The sequence below is a fragment of the Antechinus flavipes genome, chromosome 2 (genome assembly GCF_016432865.1).
Source record: "Antechinus flavipes isolate AdamAnt ecotype Samford, QLD, Australia chromosome 2, AdamAnt_v2, whole genome shotgun sequence".
Classification (NCBI taxonomy): Eukaryota; Metazoa; Chordata; class Mammalia; order Dasyuromorphia; family Dasyuridae; genus Antechinus; species Antechinus flavipes.
In genome coordinates, this window is record NC_067399.1 from 146,476,436 (window position 1) to 146,490,068 (window position 13,633).

Sequence of the window (13,633 nt, forward strand, 5' to 3'; positions counted from 1 at the left end):
GAGTCACCCTGATCTCTGCCAGCTCTGAACATTGAGAGGTGAGACACAAGCATCCCTCTGACCAAAATAGACAAATGAATTTGTTCATGTGGGCTAATCTTATTAGGGGACAAGCTTTACCAAGGACAAACAATGAATCACTAGGTTTAGAGACCAACACGACCCAGGTCTAAAGCTCTCAAGTCCCTCTTTCCCAATTCCCTAGCCTGAAAGCTCATAATCTCCCCAAGCACCCCGTTTAGGTCACTTCTCTTAGCAGGTACCCCCATTTGAAATCCCTAGCCCAAGACTTGTGGCTATCTGTCTACTCCTTCCCCTTCAACCCAACCCTTCTGTCTCAGACTCTTCCCCTCCAGGGTCAGAATCTGCTGCCTTCCAGGTGCTAATTAGCTAATCTGATAAATTTATCCCACTAATGAGTTAATGGGATATTAGAAGCGTGCCTTTAGGGACTTCCCTATCTCTAATTCCCTCATTCTACCCTCGGAAATTATAAAAAGGGCTTCTTGGAGGTAATTAATTGTGTTATATCCTTGTATGAATTGACATACATAATATAATAAAAATATTCACAAGGTACAGGTAAGGCTGGTGGAAAATTCCCTACCCCTCTCAATCAAAAAATATATAGTATGTATAGTAATCAACTGCACCTAAAATTATGTTCAAAGGATACATATAAAATTCTCTTTCTTACTGTGAATTTAATAATATAAAAATATAAGAAGCCATGAATTTATCATAGTTTTAAAAGATACTGTATATATATAGTATATACTTATATATGTTTCCTCACATATGTATATTAAATGACTACATACATATATTTCTATGTGTACCACAACAAATGGCTCCCTTTGTTCAATAGTTGCCTAACCCCTACCCTAGATCAAGTTAGTTGTCTATATTATATTACTAACCCTTAATTAAGTATTGGTTTAGAAGCAATTTGACTTAAATGGCTCAGTCAGGAAAGCCTGCATTCAAATGCTGATACTTAGAGCTGTGTGTTCCTGTTCAACTCATTTAACTACCATGGAGGTCAGCTCCCTGAGATTTATGGACTGTATAACAGAAGGACTAAGCTAGTGGAGAGAATTCCCATACCAGGAATTTCCCATGCTGTTCCCACAAATTTTTTCAGACAGTTTCTTGTATAATTTTAAAACTTTCTCTTGTGGTAGTTTTGTTTTCCCAATCAGATTGTAAATTCCTGGAGGACAAGGGCTAGTGTTTCATATTTTTCTTGTATCCTCACCATGAGCTGAGTGAATAGCAGGACACTTGACTGAATATACAATAGCTTCCAGGTAGCTTCTGCCATAAGGCTCAGAGGCCGGGGTTTTGAGCTTAATCTTGCAATTACTCCCTTCAGTGACAATGCAAATTCGCCTGCATTTTTGAAATCCCTGAGTGCCCTCAGCTTAGTTGGTAATTCAAGGCATGGCAACCCACTCAGCTCTGAAAAAAAGTTACTGGAAATGACGGTGGCATTGTCCCACAGTGCCCCTCACAGGCTGCAGATAAGAAAGCCCCTGCTTTTTTGACTAACTTGGGGAGCCCTCCGCAACAGGGGCTCTGTCTAGCTCAGAGGACTAAGTGACTGCTGCTCACTTCCATTAAATAGACCTAGACATAAAGCAAAGGAGACTCGAATGCTTCATGCCCCCGGCTCTTTTGTAAATGGTATTTCCCTGTGACACTTTTGCAAGGGAATGAAATGTGAACCTATAGACAGCTGGAAAGAATAGGACTGAGATTTTGATGGGAAACAGCACATACATACATACATACATACATACATATATCTATATACGTATAAATGTACATACAAAAATCTATAGGGGTGTGTGTGTGTGTGTGTGTGTGTGTGTGTGTGTGTGTACTGGCAGCTTTCTCTGGTTTGGGTATTCTTGCCAATGAATGCTGAGCAAAAGTACATCTTTTGTTAGTCTTCAAGACAATTTTATTGGTTATAATTGGACCAATTATGGTCCCCTGGAATAAAGTAAACACAGATGTTTAAGCCCAGCATCAGGATATTCAAGCTCAAGGTGAACTGCTTTAAATAGTACATTTCCCCAAATCATCCTGACATCCCCCTCCACAAAAAATTTCCCAATAGGGAATACATATATGATGCAAGCTCAATAGCACAATCCCATATGTGAAACGAGCTTTGGATAGAGAGACTGGAGGAAGATAAGAAGGGGGGGAGAGTGAAGAAGAGATATTTGAGAGTAAGAAGAAATAGAGAGAGGAACAAGAGGAAGGGAAGAGCAGATGTCATGCTTTCTTGAAAGTAGTATTATATCAAAGAGAGAAAAATTGGAGAAAAGAGAAGGGGAAAAGCATTGCAAAATGACTCAGGGTACAGCAAGGCAAGATCATCCCTTCAAAGATTCCTTGTGCGGCATGCTAACAGCTGGACGCTACAATTTTTGGATGGAGCACACCCCCTCCCCCCATTCCCCTTTGCCTTGTGTGTCTGACGACCCCTTTCCCATAATTAACAGCTCTGACCAGGAATAGAGTCTTTTCTGTAAGAGAACAAGAAGTGGTCCATTAAGATTTCAGAACTCAAACCCAAACGTTTGTTATCAAGTTAAAAGCTCAATAAAAATTAGCATCAGTACAGGGGGTGAAAGAAGCAACCACAGAAGAGATAATTTTATAAGGAAAGACCGAGGCTGAGCCCGAACACACCCCCTTCTCCCTGATCTTCCCTCTGTCCTGTCCTGGGGCATCTCGAAGCAAGTCAGGATTTCCAGGGGATCCCAAATGGGGAAAGGAAACTTTTCCTCAGCCCGTCAGCCTCCTCCTTTCCCGGGAAAAAGCCGGACCCTCCCTATCCAGAACCTAGCTTTCTCTTGGGATGAAAAACTCAGACCCGAATCCAGACATTTACAATAAGACAATTGGGAATAGGGGGTGGGGGTGGAGAGAAAACATATTCTCACAAGGAAAAAGCCAGGTCCCAAAGCCCCAAGCGCCCAGAGCCCCCGGAGCCCAGGATGCCCGCGCAAGGCGGGAGGCTCTCCTTGCCGAGGCCGGGTCCCAGCAGTTCGCCTCTGGGCTGAGGTTCGCGCGCAGTCCCCTACCTGAGTGCCGTCAGGAGCTGGGCGCTCTCTGTGATGTGGCTCCGTTCTGCCGTGTCTCTGTCACTCTGGGATATATATATCTGAACACATGCACTCACACACACACATACACCCTCAGCCCTCCCCTTTCCAGCCCACCTCAATCACCCCCGCGCGCACACCGAGACACAGACTCGCTCACACGTGCTGACCCCCTCAGACAAACGGCATCCCCCCCCACCCCACTACCCCCTTCTCCCATCAAACCTGTGACATCCCAACCCCTTCAACAGTCCATTTTCAAGCTTGCTTTACCAGAGCCCTGCTTAGTCTGGATTGCAACAGCTGCCTCTCTGCTTTATCTCTCCCTTCCAGAGGTGCTATAATAACTAAAGTTAAGCCCTGCCAAGTCAGTCCCTGGCTCGACGTTAAATCCCCCCGGAGGCAACGCAGACCCCCAGCCTGTGAGTCCCCTTGAGACGTGCAAGAACGGCCTCTTTGGGAAATAAAGAGCAATAGAAGCCGGTCAGGACAAAGGCGGATCTCATTTTGAATTCCTTTTTCTCCTTGTTATTGCCATTTCCAGGCTCCGAGGTGGACACACAGAAGCAAAGGGGAGACTTCCACGGCCCTGTCACCAGCCCACTGTAAACTGGGTGGTTCTATCAGCTTTGGGGAGGAACGGAAAGTTTGAGGTCTCCAGGGCTGCTTTATTTCAGAATCTCCATCAGAACCTCCGAGACCCAAACCAGCCCTGGCTCAGTTGACTTGGTACTCTACATCATTACCTGATGATAGCTGGTAGGCCCCAAAGCTGTTGGATGGTCCCAGGAGTTCTCTCTCTCTCTCTCTCTCTCTCTCTCTCTCTCTCTCTCTCTCTCTCTCTCTCTCTCTCTCTCTCTCTCTCTCTCTCTCTCTCTCTCTCTCTCTCTTTCTCTCTCTCTCTCTCTCTCTCTCTCTCTCTCTCTCTTGGCAGAAGGAAGAGTAGGGATATCTTCAGGGGAAAAATTGAGGAACAAGTTAGTGGTATCCGAGGTATCATAGCTAGTTAGCCACAGAAGGAGGCTGGAAGCCAGGTCTCCTGGACCCACTTTGCTTCCATGCTACGTTAGTTAAATCATATGCGGTTAAACATTCTTTCAAGATTATACTCACAGTTATTCTCAAAAACAAATATTCTAGGATTTGTAACTTTTTTCAGTCAAGGAGTTTATCACTTAATCATGTTTGCTTTCTGCCTCTTAGGTTCATGAGAAAGAAACAAAGGAAAACTGGTGGGGTTTGGTTTTGATCAAGATCTATAGCTGGACTCAAGATCAAGATCTATAGAAAAGATCCTTTTCTTTTATCTGTAGTACAAGGAAGTACATTGAAAAGAGTGTCAAGAACAGAGTTAGTGCTGATCAGTTAGGGAATGGCTAAATAAATTATGGTGGCTATGAAAGAAATGGAACATCATTATGCTTTAAGAAATGATGAAAGAAACAGGTTCAGAGAAACCTAGAAAGATTTGTATAAATTGATGCCGAGTGAAGTGACAGAACCAGGGAATCTCTTTATACAATAACAACAGTATAAAGACAGATGACTTTGAAAAAATTAAACATGTAAATGCAATGACCAATCACAATTCTCAAAGACCAATGATGAAACATGTTATTTTACTCTCTTAAGGAGAGGCAATGGGTTCAGGATGGAGAATGAACCATAGATTTTTGGCATGACCAATGCAAGAAATTGTTTTGTTTGACCATGAATATTTGTTAAAAGGATTTTCTTTTCCTTTCCCACTCTCCCTCTCCCTCGCAATTGGAGAGGAAGATAGAAAGGACAGAAATTAAATGTCCATTAACAAAAAATTAAATAAAGGTTAAACAAAGAGTGAGGATTTGGAATGGGAGGACATGGGTTTCTAACCTATATCTTTCTACCTTAGTTTCCTCATCTATAAAATGAGATGGTTAGATTGGATAGTCTGGAAGACCCCCTCTGACTCTATGATCCTATGACCAGAGGTCACATAGTGGATCAGTGGCTTCGGATTCCCAGCTAGGATAAATCTTTCCTTTCATTACTGAATGATAGCTTAACAAAATCCACGGGGATTCCTTCGTTTCCATTGGGCAAACCAATTTTGCTGTACATGTAGTGCCAGTGTTATTCTTTTTAGGTGATCTTTGTTTGCCTTGGCTATGGGAAAACTCCATTTTAGGGACATGATGTTCATTTAGGTCCTGTGCAATATGGGGGACACTTGAAGAGGAAATAAGATCTCTGGGTGACTGAAACCAGATTTACTATTCTCCTGGAGAGAATAACAAGCTTTTTATTGTAATAGCCTAAGAAAGTACCTTGGGGGTGGAGGAAAGAAATAAGCAATTATACAACACCTATGCTAAGTGCTTTTCACAAGCATTCTCTCATCAGATCTTCAAATAACACTTAGTTTAGATGCTGTATTAAGCACTTTTTGCAAATATTATCACATTTGATCCTCACCATAACTCTAAAAGGTAGATATTATTGTCATTCCTTGATATAGTTATTACATTTGAGGAAACTGAGATAAACAGTAGTTAGATGACTTTTAAGATTATACTCACAATTATTCTCACAAACAAATATTCTAGGATTTGTAACTTTTTTCAGTCAAGGAGTTTATCACTTAATCAAGTAGTACATGTTTGCTTTCTGCCTCTTAGAGCCATGAGAAAGAAACAAAGGAAAACCTATGGGTTTTGGTTTTGATCAAGATCTATAGCTGGAAAGACTCCTTTTCTTTCAGTCACATAGCTACTAAATGTCTAATCCTGGATTTGTATTTGAGTCTTCCTGGCTCCAGGCCTAATATTGCATCCACTGGACCATCAGATGCTTCTGGGGAAGAACTTAGATAACACAAGCTAAAAGAATATTGGTAAACTAGGGCTTTTTCTCTGAATGGAATGGAAAAACATTTAAGTGTTTACTATATGCTATGTCATAAGATATGTCATAAATATAATTGAGGAAACGATGCTTAAAGGAGGGTTCTTGCATATATTTAGTACAAGGCTGATGGAAAGGCCAAATACAACTTAGGCAGAGAAAGTTGTAATGCATATGGCAAGACCCTGGGAGTCTTGGGGAGTAATGGCAGGGATTGATTCCCTACCAAAAGTACAGTGAGATTAAAAGCTGGAATGGAAGCATGAGAGGAACCCCTTCAGATGATGGGTTTCATTTCAGAAGTCTAATTTTCCCAGAACAATATTGGTCCAGAGACTATTGATTTTCTCGTGCCTACATTTTTATGGTTATCTGCCATCAAGCAAACAGAAGTGTTTTGGTTTTAGTCTTGATCTGAACAATAAAGCTTAGCACAGCTATAGAAACCTGGGCCAAAGAAGAGCTTGAATTTTCACTTTTTTATTAAAAATATAATTTAAAAAATTGAGCGAGCTAAACATAAACATCAAATAATATTATATTTCACTAGCTAATATATTTAAATGGGATATATCATTTAGAGCAAAATTTAGGGAAATATAAACATCTGGGCTCAATTAAATACCGAATTCATTAACTTTTAACCATCCCCTTAATTTTAACTTGTTTTTCTTCAGGATTAAGTAAAATTTACTCTGAATACTCTATCTTAGCTATAGCCTTCCAGCATTCCTTTAAAAAATTTGAATGAAAAATCCTTATAGAAGTGTAAACCTGCAGCTCTGTTGCCTTGACTGAGGTAGGGGGGTGGTATGATTAGCTTGCCAATGTCATAAAAGGACATTGTTTCTGAGGCTAATTCTCTGTGTGGGCCAAATCAATGGTTTCTTCTGTCTTTAGTTTCTCTCTCTGTGGTATTTCCTTGACCTTGTGAAAGTGTGAAAATTCCCCACACCAAATTTTGATTTTGAAGCTCTTGAAACATATTCTTCTAGCTATCCCCTGGATCTATAACTTCTGCGATTTATTAACTAACCTTGAAACAACTTGGCCCATTACCACTCTGTTGATCTTTAGAATTAGAATGTTGTGCTGGTATCAGGCTCCTTCTACTTTGTGGTGCTAATGATCCCTCCATAGAGGACTGAGAACAGGATAGCAGGAAGTTACAACTCACAATTTATTCATTAGCAAGTTATTCTTCATCATAGCAACCAATGGTCTATATGCTGCTTGAGTAATTAGCCCAAGAGAGAGATGGGTAATAATATAATCCATTATCAGGAGACCTGGGCTCAGATTAGGCTTCTGGTGCTTACCAGCTGTGTGACCATTTCCTCAGATTTCCTTCCTCCTGGAGAAAGAGAAAAAAAAAGTCTCAGCATTTATTTATCCTTCCTTCTTCCACATCCCCCAATTGCCCATGTTGTTGTTGTTCAGGCATGTCTGACTCTTCAAAGAACCCCTTTTGGGATTTTCTTGGCAAAAAAATAGAGTGGTTTGCCATTTCCTTCTTTAGCTTATTTTACAGATGAGGAAACTGAGTCAGAGTTAAGTGATTTGCTCAAGGTCACACAGCTAGTGTCCGAGGTCGGATTTGAACTCAGGAAGAGGAGTCTTTTCTGTCTCTAGTACTATGGCGCCACCTCCTGGCTGTTCACTGTCTTTCTAAAGCATTCAGATGCTCTTATCTGCAAGTCCTGGGGAAGATTTCCCCAAGCATTCTGTCCTGATTCATCAGTGGTCTCTCACTTCCAGGAGTTCCATGCTTGTGTCCTCTATCAGGAAGACTTGGACCCTAATCTCACCTCAGACACTTCGCAGCTTTCTGATTCTGGACAAGTCAATGGCTTTTCTATGCCTTAATTTCCCTTTTTTTCTCCCCTTCCCCTTTTTTGGGAGGTAGCTGGGGTTAGGTGACTTGCCCAGGGCTAGGATTTGAACCCAGGTCCTCTTAACTCCAGAACTGATACTCTACTCACTGAGCCATCTAGCTGCCCCTGCACCTCCATTTTCTTATCTATCAAATGAAGTGATCAAATTTGATGATGTCAAAGGGCTCTTCCAGCTCTAAATAAATGGTCCTGTGATTTAAAAGAGGAACTCAGCCATGGAAATGGGTTGCTGGGAAGCTGATAGAATAAAAAACATGTTGCTACAAGCTAGACACAGTGTAGGACAAAATGGTAGATATGGGGTTGGTCAATCAGACTGGGTAACTCAGAGTAGCCACATTATCTTTCTCTAAATGGTTCTAAAAAGGGAGATTGTAGATGTTCCACTAAAATGCTACTCTGGGATCTCCTAGTGGTCCGGGGCTGTGATCCTGATTCTCCTAGATACCTCACAATGTCATATAAGCCATGTTGCCAGAGGACATTGTCCAATAAGTACTAAAAGATTTTAATGTGGATCTAGGAAAGATTGGCTCCTTCATCTCTGGGTTAGATTCTTGGTGATGGAAATTTTTCCCCCAACTCTCTGACTTCTGATACTTTAGTTGATCTAGTCATCCTCAAATAGTTTCCTCACACGGTTTTCTTTGTATTATTTATTTTAAAGTTTTGGTTGGCTTTTATTTTCTAGTGGAGGAATAATAATAATAAAGCTTGCATTTATATAGCATTATAAGGTTTGCAAAACACTTTACAAAATCACTCATTTAACCCTCATAACAACGCTGTGAAGTTGGTACTATTATTATCCCCATTTTACAGATGAAAAAATTGGGGTTCACAAAGATTAAGTGACTTGCACAAGGTCATTCATCTAGTAAGGTATGAATTGAACTTCAGGCTTCCCGACTCCAGCACTCTATTCACAATATCAATTAGGAGGCACAATAGGCCAGTCGTATACATGGTTGGTGGGAGCATGAAAATTATTCTGTAAACTTTAAGATTTTATGTTACACAAATGCTAGCTATTATTGTTAATTGTTATTATTGGCGATATATAAGGGACAGCCAAGTGCCACAGTGACTAGAGCACTAACCCGGGGGTCAGGAGAACCTAACTTTAAACCCAGCCTCAGACAGTTACTCCCTGTGTGACCCTGTTTGCCTCAGTCTCAGATAGAAAGGAATCCACTCAACAACAACAAATTAGGATGGGCTGCTGTTCTCTGTTGTTTTTTGGGGGAAGTGGGAGATGGGGAGCCTTTCGATTCTCCTATTCTAACACCTTAGTTCAGCCTCCTCGCTCTGAGGGATGATGAATTATTTTGCCCTTTGCGACTCTTGAGGATTATTTACTGAGTCTAGAGGGGTTGTGATCTCAGTCTTTGGAGGGAGTAACCACACTAATAAAACTGCATATCCTTGAGGGATTGAAATATGGATCCCTGCTGTGTTGGAGATGGGCAGAGTGAGAAGGAGGGAGTAGTTTCCAGGTTGCCTGATGATGTGCGGAGTGTGACTGGGAAGAGCTGAGATGGATTTTTAGAATGCTGTATGTCTGATATACAATCTTGGTGTCAGAAGGCTGGGAGGTAGACTTAATAGGAGGATTCTTCCTAAGATAAAGGGCCCAGATGTGTTTCAGTAGTCCTCTCACAAAGGGAGTACCTTCAGCTGCTCCAGCAAGCTGTCCAGATATGTAGATATAAAACAGAGAGTTAGTCTTATTAACCCCACATAAATATAGAAAGGGCTCCTCCCCAAGCCCATGCAAAGTGGGCATTTGTCACCCTCTCTTTCCCCCTCCTCCCCATGCACTTAAATATACTAAGTAGTTGTAAATAGCTAAGTGGAATTTTTGTAAAACTGTGTCTGCGCAGGATGATTTCAGAGAAGCTTGGAGAGACTTACAGGAACTGAAGCTAAGTGAAATGAGCAGAACCAGATCATAATGCATGGTAACAAGAAGATTATACAATGATTAGTTCTGTTAGACGTGGCTCTCTTCAACAATGAGATGATTCAGGACAGTTTTAATGATCTTGCGATGAAGAGGGCCATCTACATCCAGAGAGAGGACTGACTGGATGACAACATAGTATTTTCACATATTTTGTTGTTGTTAGCTTGAATTTTATTTTCTTTCTCATTTTTCTTTCCTTTTGATCAGATTTTTCTTGTGCAGCAAGATAATTGTATAAATATATATGCCTATATTTGATTTATATATATTTTCACTATGTTTAACATATATTGAATTACTTGTCATCTAGGGGAGGAAGTGGGGCAAATTGGATCATAAGATTTTGCAATGATTAATGTTGAAAAATTATCCTTGCATATGTGTTGAAAATAAAAAGCTTCAATTAAAAAAAAAACTGTGTCTGCTGTACAGGGTTGGTGTCAGAAGGAAAAAGAACTTAGGGTTTGCTAGAGAGTCACCTGGTACTCCTCCCTCAATTCAACCTCTGCCTTCCTTCAGGGATTAACCAGTCATTCCTGACTCGCAATGCTCCCCCTGGGAAAGACCCTTTCATGTGAGGAGTTGCATGACAGTCCACATGACTTACTACACTGGTGAGGGGCGAAGCTGGCTTTGTTATGCCATAACAGCCAGTCCTCCCTATCCATCCCAAGCCTCCTGCCGAGCTGATCTCTTTTCCTCGTGGTGCTCCATTACTTGGTTGCCAGTCTGGGCCGTGCCAGCCTCTCCCTCCTTCAGGGCTCCATCATTCTGCTGCCACCTCCATCTGCTTCCCATTTTGTCTCCCTCATCCTCAGGGCAGTTTTGCTGCTGTCTTACAATCAGAGAGCCGGGGCCAACATGTTTCTGAGCTGCTGGGCACATCTGTGGCTCTTTCAGGCAGGGCCAACATCACTCTGTCTCTAAGCCAGAGAAATAGTATCTGCTTTTTTTGTTTTTGCTCAAGACTCCAGCCTTCCTTGTATCATAAAAAAGCTACCTTTGTCTTACCTTTTTTCAACCAAAGACCCGAGGTCCTAACTCTGGTCAGAGTGGATTGATTCCATTCCTTTCTTCTAAAAGTTTTGAGACTCAGGGGATGTGGCCCTCATGTGGTCAGAGACAAAAATGCTCAATACTCTACATTGGCCATCCTTCTCCCTAGTGAGAGGGGCTGGTCCTCGCTAATTATCCTGAGGCTTGTAGAAGAAGCCTCATTGGAAAAGAGAGCCATTGGGCAGCACTGCCACACTGACAAAGGTGGGTCCCCTTAGACAGAAGCAAGATCAGGATAGGAAAAAAAAATTCAGAATGAACTGACTTGACTAAGAGCAGAGTATCAAGGTAACTAGAGAAGTTAGAAATCATGATACCTGGGAAGTGACTTACAAAGCTCCAGAGTGTCTGTGATTGCCCAGGATGTTTTGGACTCTAGATAAGTGGCCTGTTGGTTCAGGTTGGAGAGGTTCTGGTCTGTGGCTGACTTGGCTCTCAGAGAGATGGATCAGTTGATGATGGGGGGATTGGAACTGAATGGCTGGGAACACTGGGTCCTGGTATTTAGATAACAACTGTCATGTCGGAGCACAGTCAGCATGGGCTGTGGAAGAAGGGCAAGAAGCCAGCAAAATGCTTAACAGAGGAGAAGTCTGATAGGGCTGGTTTTTAAAGACTATGAGCTGAATTATTTAGCTTTGGACTCAGTAGGAAAAAAATTATAGGGAGGGATAATTGAGGAATCACAATAAAAATCGTGTTTCTCTGCTAGGTTCTCAAGGTTAAAGTCTTGTTTCACCAAGCACTCACTTTATTCTGCAGTGTTTGGGGACACTGAATTTTTCTCCATAAGTAATGGGGAATGGAGTGATTAGGCAGAGTCAGGACCATGGTCAGTGGAATATGGAGAAAGAGTAGAGATCCAAGAGAGGGAAAGCCAGGAATGTGCAAAAGTCAGGGCTTGGTCTAGGCTAAGTGGTGGGTCAGTTTGTAGGTAGAGAGGCAGGCAGAATCCAGGACTTCCATAAAGGGCAAATCAATGAGTCAAGTGCTGGTCAATCTGTTTACACAAAGAGGAAGTCAGCTGCTGAGGAGGGGTAGGTGAGCTCATCTTTAATCATTGAACTCAGACTCAATGTGGATAAAGCTAAGATGCTGCCTCATTCCACCAGACTCTGGCTGGTAGCAAAGCACGGCACGACATCAGGATTCGATTTGTTTTCATTCAATAAGCATTATTAAGCACCTACTGGGTGTTAGACTCCGTGTAGTTGGTCAGTTCACTGGATAGAGGGCTTGAACTGCAGTCAGGAAGACTTCAGTTTACATCTCACCTCAGACACATAAGCTGGGTGGCCTTTGAAATGACTTCATCTCTGTTTGCCTTGGTTTCCTCAACTGTAAAATAGAGGTAATATACATATAAATAAAAATAAAAATAGAGGTAAAATAAAAAATAGAAGTTCTCATGAGGATAAAAGGGAATTTGTAAAGTTTTTAGCACAGAGCCTAGAACATAGTGTTGTTCAGTTGTTTTTCAGTTGTGTCCATCTCTGTGTGACTCCTTTGGGGATTTTTTGGACAAAGATAGTAGAGTGGTTTATCATTTCTTTCTCCAATTCATTTTACAGAGGAGGAAACTGGGGCAAACAGGGTTAAGTGACTTGACCAGGGTCATATAGCTAGTAAGTGTTGGAGAGTGGATTTGATCTCAAGCAAGCAAACATGTACAAACGAAATATATACAGGAAAAATTAGAAATAATCCGCAGAGGGAATGTGCTAAAATTAAAGGGGGGATGAGTGAAGGAAGATATTTTTGTGGAAGATATTCCACTTTAGGAAAATAATATACTAAAGATTAATAAGGTAGACAAAAACCAGGGCTTTTTTAAATACCAAAAGGAGGAATTCTATGTCATCCTAAAGATAAGAGGATTTCTTATTTTTCTTGAGTAATTTCTTGAGTAGAATAATGACATAGTTGAAACCTATGCTTTACAATGTTGGACACAGCATAGCAGAGGGAAGAAAACACTGGATTTGGAGGGGAAAGACCTGAGATTGAATGCTGGGTCTGTTTCCTTAACTACTTTTGGTTCTAAAAATTTTGGAAACCTTTTTAGTTCTTTACAATCCTTTGCAATTCTAAAATTATGGGATTCTTTCAATTTCTATGACACAATGTATAAAAGTTTGTTTCAGCCCCAATGTAGACTGTTAGCCACTCCCCAAATATTTCATTTCCAGTGAAAAGAAAGCAGTTTTGTTCTCTCAAAAAAAAGTCAGAGCCTGAACCATCCTATACTGCCCTTGACTGGGTCATCACTTTTCAGCAATGGGGAGGTCCAGATGAGAGTAGCTTAGTGGGGTATGCTCCGAATGAAGTTAACCTAACTATACTTTGAGGGATAAGCTTTGAGTCAAATTCAGAAGGTAGTATGTGTTTAAGAAGTCCTAGTTTATGGGACACTGATGCATTGTTGGTGGAATTGTGAACGAATCCAACCATTCTGGAGAGCAATCTGGAATTATGTCCAAAAAGTTATCCAACTGTGCATACCTTTTGATCCAGCAGTGTTACTTCTGGGCTTATATCCCAAAGAAATAATAAAGAAGGGAAAGGGACCTGTATGTGCCAAAATGTTTGTGGCAGCCCTGTTTGTAGTGGCTAGAAACTGGAAACTGAATGGATGCCCATCAATTGGAGAATGGCTGGGTAAATTGTGGTATATGAATGTTATGGAATATTATTGCTCTGTAAGAAAT

General features: G+C 41.3%; 1 protein-coding gene across 1 annotated transcript in view; it reads right to left on the minus strand.

Annotated features, from left to right (window-relative positions):
- PNOC (prepronociceptin) overlaps positions 1-3,197 on the minus strand; it is a 53,912-nt gene extending 50,715 nt beyond the window's left edge. Inside the window, exon 1 of the mRNA XM_051975749.1 lies at positions 3,102-3,197. The gene's annotated coding sequence lies outside the window, so the exon portion shown is untranslated. The remainder of the gene's footprint in view (positions 1-3,101) is intronic.
- Between the last annotated feature and the right edge of the window lie 10,436 nt (positions 3,198-13,633).